This window comes from Apium graveolens, chromosome 2 (assembly GCF_009905375.1).
Source record: "Apium graveolens cultivar Ventura chromosome 2, ASM990537v1, whole genome shotgun sequence".
Lineage (NCBI taxonomy): Eukaryota > Viridiplantae > Streptophyta > Magnoliopsida > Apiales > Apiaceae > Apium > Apium graveolens.
In genome coordinates this window covers 182,699,137-182,707,411 of record NC_133648.1, presented here as the reverse complement: position 1 = coordinate 182,707,411, position 8,275 = coordinate 182,699,137, and positions in this window count along the sequence as shown.

Sequence of the window (8,275 nt, the reverse complement as noted above, 5' to 3'; positions counted from 1 at the left end):
CGCCGGAAAACGGCGAAGGGCGGTAGCTGAAATAGAAAGACAGGAACCGGGGGCCAGCCTGGGAAATTACCAGAACATGGAGGCACAGCCGCACGAAGAGAAGGAAACAAATCAGAGATCGAGGAAGAGATATAAGAAATTGGGAAAAAAGGAAAACGAAAGAGAGAGACACAGGCTTTTGGGTTTTCTTTTGTTTCATGTTTATCTACTTTATCTCATTTCCTGAACTGCCACGTATCAATTAAACATCCGAAACTTTTACACGTGTATCCCATTTCCGGTTCCGATCCGCACTTTGCTAATTAACGATATAAATATGCTATTAAATAAAACCCGAAACAATACCAAAATAATTATAAAATTCTCATAATAATTAAATACTAATAAAATATAATTTTCGTAATTTTTAAAGAATTTTTGAAACACACGGCATACCCGAAATTCGAAATTAAGGGACCGAGATACACATAAAATAATTTCAGAAAATTACGAGAATAATATTAAAATGTTATAAATATCCCGAAGTTAAATAAAACATAAATTTTGAAATTTTAAAATAATTTCGGAAACACAATTTATACCCGCTTTTCTCGATTAAACGAACCAACGTGCGGGTGAAATAAATCCCGAAAATTCCCAAAATAATTTTTTAAAATTCCCGAAATATTCCCAACTTAAATAAATATGACTTTCATAATTTTTGAAGAATTCGGAAATTAAATACAGATTTTACAAATAAACGCAATCAGAAAATCGTACAGGGTTAAATAATTGATGAAATATTGATTTCAGAATTTTATAAATTCCCAAAAATAAATATTGAGATTATAAAGTCATAAAAACAATTTTACAGATAATTCACATATTCACACAAATAAACTTGTATTAAATCCACTTTTAAAAGTGAAACAATTCAATACAAGTCCATAATTAATTACACGAACCACCCTGGACACCATAATTCACTCACATAGATAAAAGTAAAACAACACATAGCTGACAGAAGCTATACACATATATTATTCATTTAATAATTCCATAATTACTCTTTAATTAAATATAAAAGTATACGAATCGTTACATTCTTCCCCCTTAAAAAGATTATGTCGTCAGAATCTGATCTAACTAAACAAGTGAGGATATTTGTCAAGAATATCTGACCCTAACTTTCAGGTAGACTCTTCGACTCAAGGATTTATTCAAAGCATACTCGCTACAGACATAAATTCATTACTAAGGACTCGCTCTTAACGATCTAGGATTTGGATCGATTATTCCACGCAGAACAAATTTGAATGAGAGCCCATTGGCTCCTAATCAATGGCTTGATTTCGAATCAGATACATATCACCTTAATATTGATACGCAAGACACATTATATATATACTGCAACTGCAGCAGCCACGAAAACTCAGGGGCGACCTTACCTATATTTATCAATACCTCGAATGGTTTAACACAGTTAGGACTCTACTTGTCCCTTCTATTCAAACTTAACTAATCTCCCACAATTGTAGCATTTAACATTTGAGTAATCTCCTCTGTCAGACTTTCCAGCTTTGCCTTCAGATTTTTTGAATCCCTTCTTATCAGAACTTCCACTTTTCCTTGAAAACTTCTTTCCCCTTCTGAATTTCTTGTAAGCTATCTTTGTGATTCCCTTCACCATAAGAGCACACAATCTCATCATCTCTTCATCAACATCCATCTTAGATAGATTTTCAGTTTCTGAATCCTCATCATCATTTGATGAGTCTAAATCAGACTTTGTGATGAGAGCCTTTCCTTAGCCTTTCTTTGAGACATCCACTTTGGGGGATTCCTCCTCAGCCTTAAGAGCAACTGTTCTTGACTTTCTCACATGCCTCTTTCTTCTTTGATCCATCTCAATTTCATGAGTCTTAAGCATACCATAAATTTCATCAAGAGTTGTCTCATCAAGAGCATAGTTGTCTCTTATAGTAGTTGCCTTTAAATCCCAACTTTCAGGAAGAGCTAAAAGGAATTTAAGATTAGTATCTTCAAGATCATATTCCTTATCCACCAGTGACAAATCATTCAAGAGTTTGACAAATCTGTCATGTAAAGCAGTTAATGACTCATCAGGTTTTGAGTCAAAGTGCTCATACTCTTGAGTAAGTATAGTCCTCCTGTTCTTTTTAATTGAATCAGTTCCCTGGCATCTTGTCTCCAAGGCATCCCATATCTCCTTTGCAGTCTTGCAGTTAATTACCCTGTTTGACATGACATTATCAATGGAACTATGCAGCAGATGTCTTACCTTTGCATTTTTGGCAATAGATGAGATATCTTCAGCTGTATACTCACTTTTTTCCTTTGGTACAGTCTGTGCTGGCTGATCTGCAACTACAACAGAGAGCTTGGTTGGCTTATGTGGACCTTCATTAATTCTGTCAAGGTATTCTGGATCTGTAGCTTCCAGAAACATAGTCATCCTCACTTTCCATATGGGATACTCAGAAGGTTTCAGTATGGGAACCCTATTAGTCTCATATCGATCATGGATTTGAGTCTTTGGAGTTTCTTCAGTTTTGGTGGGCTTGGTTGGAGTTTTCTCTTCTTCAGACATGATTGTTTTGGATCTTTACTGTATGTGTGTTAACAGACTGCTATGATGCCACTTGTTAGGTCACACACACTGTAGAAGGGGGTTGAATACAGTGTTTAGTATAATCAAATCGAATTAAGAACACAAGTATGAAACACAGAATAATCTTATTAATAAAACAGTATTACAATGGAACCGTTCTCTCTCAGTGATGAACAAATATCACGAGAGCTGCTAGGGTTACAATGAATAATATCCTTGATTAAGATAATACTTATAGTGTAAACCCTATGTTGTGTTTATATAGACACATAGTTACAAGATAAACTTCTAATTGATATCGAACATAAGTCTGCATCCTAAAATATATCAACTAGTTATCTTTTCTTCCAAGTATTCTATTCTTCATAGAATTCTTTAACATGCATATCTCTTCTTGTGTTTGCCTTAATCTTCTTTCATTCAATCAGTCGTCTTCCTCATCTGAATGTCTTCTTAAGTCCTGATATTATCTCATGATAAATATCTTCTGATAACTTAAGTTCTGACTTCAGTATAAGTACTGATTTCCAGTTAAGTCCAGATTTGTCCTGTTAGTTAAGATCTGAAAACTAAACACAAATCATTATTAGACATGACATCACAAATATATATAACAATTCCATTGATCAAATCCTTACATATCAACAAACTTAAGCTCTTGTACTATAGCAACTGGTGGAAGCTCAAATTACAACTCCTACTCTACTTGATGATAACAAAAAGGGGAGAAGGATGTGCATGTCCAATTCAGTAAGGTAATAGTTCTAGTCATCACCTTCACAAAGCCATCAGTGTTAGATAGTATTGATCTAATCAACATAGCCACAACTGAAAGAGAAAATGAAGAAAATTAATGAAAGAATTGAGAAGAAATTTGGTCTAATTTCCAATCAAGACAAATCTACGAAGCACTCCATTAATTGAGACCAATTCTAGTAGATGAAATGAATTTGGAAACAAGGAAGAGGTCAAACCCCATCCAAAAGACATTAACATGTCATTGTGATCTTGAAGCCTAAAAAGCACTCATCAAAACACTCAAGAAAATATCCTATGGACATTGTCTCTTCAACCCCTTAACCTGATGAAAAAAGCTGCTTGGTCACTCAATTACAAATCATAAAGAACCAAGAGACTTAGTTTTGAAGAAAAGGGTAGCAAAGATCCACAAGCATGACAAACTGATTTGTGTGATGGTTGGACATCATCAATTTTGAGAAGCCAAAAGAGAAGAGATATTGAGGCTCAAATATCAGAAAAAGCAGGCTGATGTAGAAGCAAAGAAACAAGATGAAAAGCCTGCTACCAAGTCAGAAGAAGAAAAGTCTACTAAGTATACTACCACAAATCAAACAACTATGCCCACAATGGAGCAAGTTGAAATCAAGGTCCATCATGGTGTGAACTTTCTTGGTGAACCAATCATTCCCAAGGATGAACCAATAGACTGGGAAAGCTTACATATACCTGAGCTGAAGATCCCAATTCCATCCACTTTAAAAAGAAGAAAGAATACAATAACCAAGCAAGTTAAGTCTGTTCCATTCCAATCCAAAGCCTTATCCAAACCCAAACCAACAGTCAACAAAGGAAATCAACTCTTAATCTGTTACATAAAAGAATTGCGAGACATTAATATTTACCTGGATGAGCTAAATAAAGTGAGAGCAATTGATCTCCACAACAGACTTCTAGAAATATTGGTCTTCAGGTACACGGAATGAAAGGAAATTGCATGGCCTCTTCATAAGATTCTCAATGAAGGCTACACTGTCTTAGTTAAAGTATTCACTGCAATCAAGAAAAATTTTGGATTCACCAATGTGGCCAAAATGGAGATACTTAACAAAATTCAACAAATACAAATAAGCTGGAGAGACCCAAGTGCACTACCAAGAATCTTAACTATTCCTTACACTGGAAGTAGAGTGCACTTGAGGCCATATTGGTTGATGGAGTTCATGGATAAAAGAAATACTTGAAGATTTTCCAGACTAGAAGACCAGCTAAAAATATTAAATAATGAGACTCTCAAGGAAATGCAAGAGATGTTGGATCTATCTATTGAAGATGAATCTAAGTTCTACATACAACTCCAACACTAGATAGAAGAGAACAATGAGAAGCTGGGAAAGAATACTAGACACTAAAGGAAAAAGAATCAATTTTCTCAGTCTAGAGGAGCACCTTGAACAAGACTTGTGAGAATTCTGTGAAACTTCTCCTATCAATTTTCAGTAAAAGTTGCGGCACTTATCATTTTTATATACTACTGAATGATAATTTTGTATAAGGTGTTTTTTAATAATGAAGTCCTCCTAAATTTATGCCTACGATTCTAGTAGACATAAATTGGGGGAGATTTTTAGGAATATATTGTAGGCTTGATGATATTTCACCAAAACACCTTAGTAAAGTAAATTAAGTATGTTTGTAACTTTCAACGGATAATCTTACTTTGTCATTCGTTAAAAGAGTAGCTTATTTTTAAAATAAATTTTTGTAGCACATTCTTGTATACTTAAATGTCTTTGAGAATTAGAGGTTGTAGGATATTCTAAGTCATGTTGACTACTAGAATAATATGCAAAATAGGTTAGCTAATTGTAAAGATTAGATTCCTTATAATTTTGCATAAATGAAATAGTATCAACTACTATGGAAATACCATCAACGGGTAATCTGTAAATATCTCAACGGATGACATAAGGAACCTTCAACGGATGATCCATAACAGACTCAACGGATAATCTTGAAGTCTTAAGGAAAAGCAGATTCAAATAGCAGTTGAAAGTGACTTGACAGTCACACGAGTTGATTGTATACAAAAGGAATGTGGCAGCCTATAACTAGGTTTATGAGAACAAAGAAGCATTTCCATTTCCATGCTTACTTGAAAAAATACAAAGATGCTGGATAGAGAGATGAAGAAACATGTGATTAGACTTAGACATTTTGTTTTATATGTGTCTTTTTCATATGTTACTTGGTGATATATAAACCAAGAGTAGCAAGTAGATTATTTTTTATCGATTACACTAGGAAATAGAAAAAGCAACATCTGTGAGGAATTTCTCTGTTCTTTCTTTGAAACTTTACTTGTAAGCAGTTGTGTGCATTCTTGCATCACAGGGTTCTCAATCAATATATATCTATGGTGGAAAAGATCAATCCATCAGAAAGTTTTTAAATCCTTGTATTTAATGACTTTGTGTCTTGAATACATATATATTTCATTTCCGCACACTTGCATATTCAAACATAGTTATATTTTGGTAAAGAGTTTTCTTAATTTCCAAAAGAAACCAAGATTTACATTCAACCCCCTTTTGTAATTCTATTGTTAGATTGTTTGGGAATAACAAACATGAAAGTTGCTCTTGTTACTCCTAGTTCAATTCCTGATGACAAAGTTACAAGTTCTGACTCTTTTCCTAATACTGAAAGAGTGATAGTGATTCCTGATTCTGTGAAAACTGAAGAAGAAGAAATTCTATTTTAGATGGATTTACAGATTCTCTCTGCTTATGTTGAAGCTGTTAATGTTGAAAATTTCAAGGAAGAAGAAATTATTTTTGACAAAAAAGAATTGGAACAGGAAGGAAAAATCAGATTTTCAGTTGACAAAGCAGATCAAGAATACAAGAATATGCTTAAAAGATATGAGAGGTATAGATGGAGGAGTACATATATGAAGATGTTGCAGAAAAGAGAAGAAAGGAGAGTTCAAGTATTTACAAAGATCAAGAACACATACAAATGGATAAAAATTGTCGATCTTATTTGTAATGATAAATTGAGCTTTACTCCTGGAGGAATAAGGATGGATGGTTTACTTGGTTCTAATACCATGGGAGATAAGAAGTCTTGGTTAGTACAAGCCAAGAATCTCAAGTTGATTGAACCATGCACAAGAGCTGGAATAGTTAATCATGAAGTTAAACTTGTCAATTTAAAGCTGTTAAACTTCACACTTGCTGATAGTCCTGGTCAGGAAGTAACTGCTGATCATCTGGATAGACTTGAAGCTCTGAAGATTATTCTTGACAAACATGTTGGTTCTGAATCTAAACAGAAGATCTTACTCTTATTGCAAAATGATCAAGTTCAAGTTCTTTTACTTGATGAACTGATGATCATGTCTACAACGGAATTGAAATACATTCACTATTTGCTAAGAGTTGAAGATGAAACTTCAAGGTTATGGTCAAACATAATTCTTCCCAATATCAAAAGAAGGATACTGGATGATGGTCAATATGATTTTGGATCATATGTTCTAAATACATAAATTTCAAAGGGCAAGAAGTCAACATGAAGAAAAGAGGAGTTGCCATAAATGTTCTTACTCAGAGGCATATAACCATGAATCCTGATGGAAGAAAAACTTGTTATGTGTCGCTGGAAAACATGATGACAGAAATAGCTCAAATCAGAAATCTGAGAGTTGCTATCTATCAATTATCTGATAAAACAGAGTATGAGAAGAATTTGAAGATCAAGTTAGAAGATATTTTGTTGAAAAAGATTGATGATAGAGTTAAAGCTTTTGTTCAGAGATACTACAGAATTTATCAAGAAATATGAAGATCAAAGTCTTAAACAAAGTAAGCTTTACACTAATTATTTTGTCTATCAGGTTTTTGGCACTAGACAATTTTATTAGAATTTATGCTTATTCTACAAATCATAAATTTGGGGAGATTGTTGAGAATTGGCTAAATCGAGAATCACGACATGTTTGACAATCAGGATATGATCAACTTTTGTGATATGATTATCCGTTAGAAGCTTTGTTATCATTTGTTGACAATCTTTAGTCATCTGCTGATATATACAAATGATTATCCGTTGAAGCTACATCATATATTCGTTGAGAATGACTTGGATGATAAGTCAGGACTACAAGATAAATCAGAAGGTGCTGATTTATAGGATCGAAGTTGATTTAGATATGTATGGAAAGTGTTAGAATTATACTGTAACATATCTTGTAATTGATAGAGGACTGATTGTAGATGTGTAGTATATAAACACATAATAAGTTATCACAATGTGACAAGAGCTCTACTCGAGTATTCACATAACCTAGAAGCTCTTAAGAATATTGTTCTTGAGAGAGTTTTGTAACAATTTATTAAAGATCAATATAAACTGTTATTTGATTCATCCGTTCTTACTTTACTTTCATGAGGTGTATAATGCATAGCTAAAAAATGCCACTCACTATCTGTCATAATACATCGATTTGTTTAGTAATTGTATCCAACCCCTCTCAAACAATTACTTTATTGTTAAACAGTTAATGTGATCACATGCATTCAGTTCCCAATTATTAACAACACGGTTTAAGCATAGATTTAAATATAGAAGCAAAAGAGAACTGATATTAAAACAAAATGATAGTGTATAACTGAGAACAGGGTTAGGTTACATCGTAACCGAATAAAGTTTGAATTTAAAGGTCGACATCATAGTCTGAATGATACAATAACATAGTAGCCAATTAGAAAAAGGTAATAGGAATTTATCTCCTAGTTTTAGCCTAACGGTCATCCTCTGAGACTCCTCGTTATCGTCTCGAGCTATTCCCAGTACTCCCCTTGAAGCATCTTCACAACACCCTGGAGTTCAACCGCTACCATCTGGATGGTATACTGGATA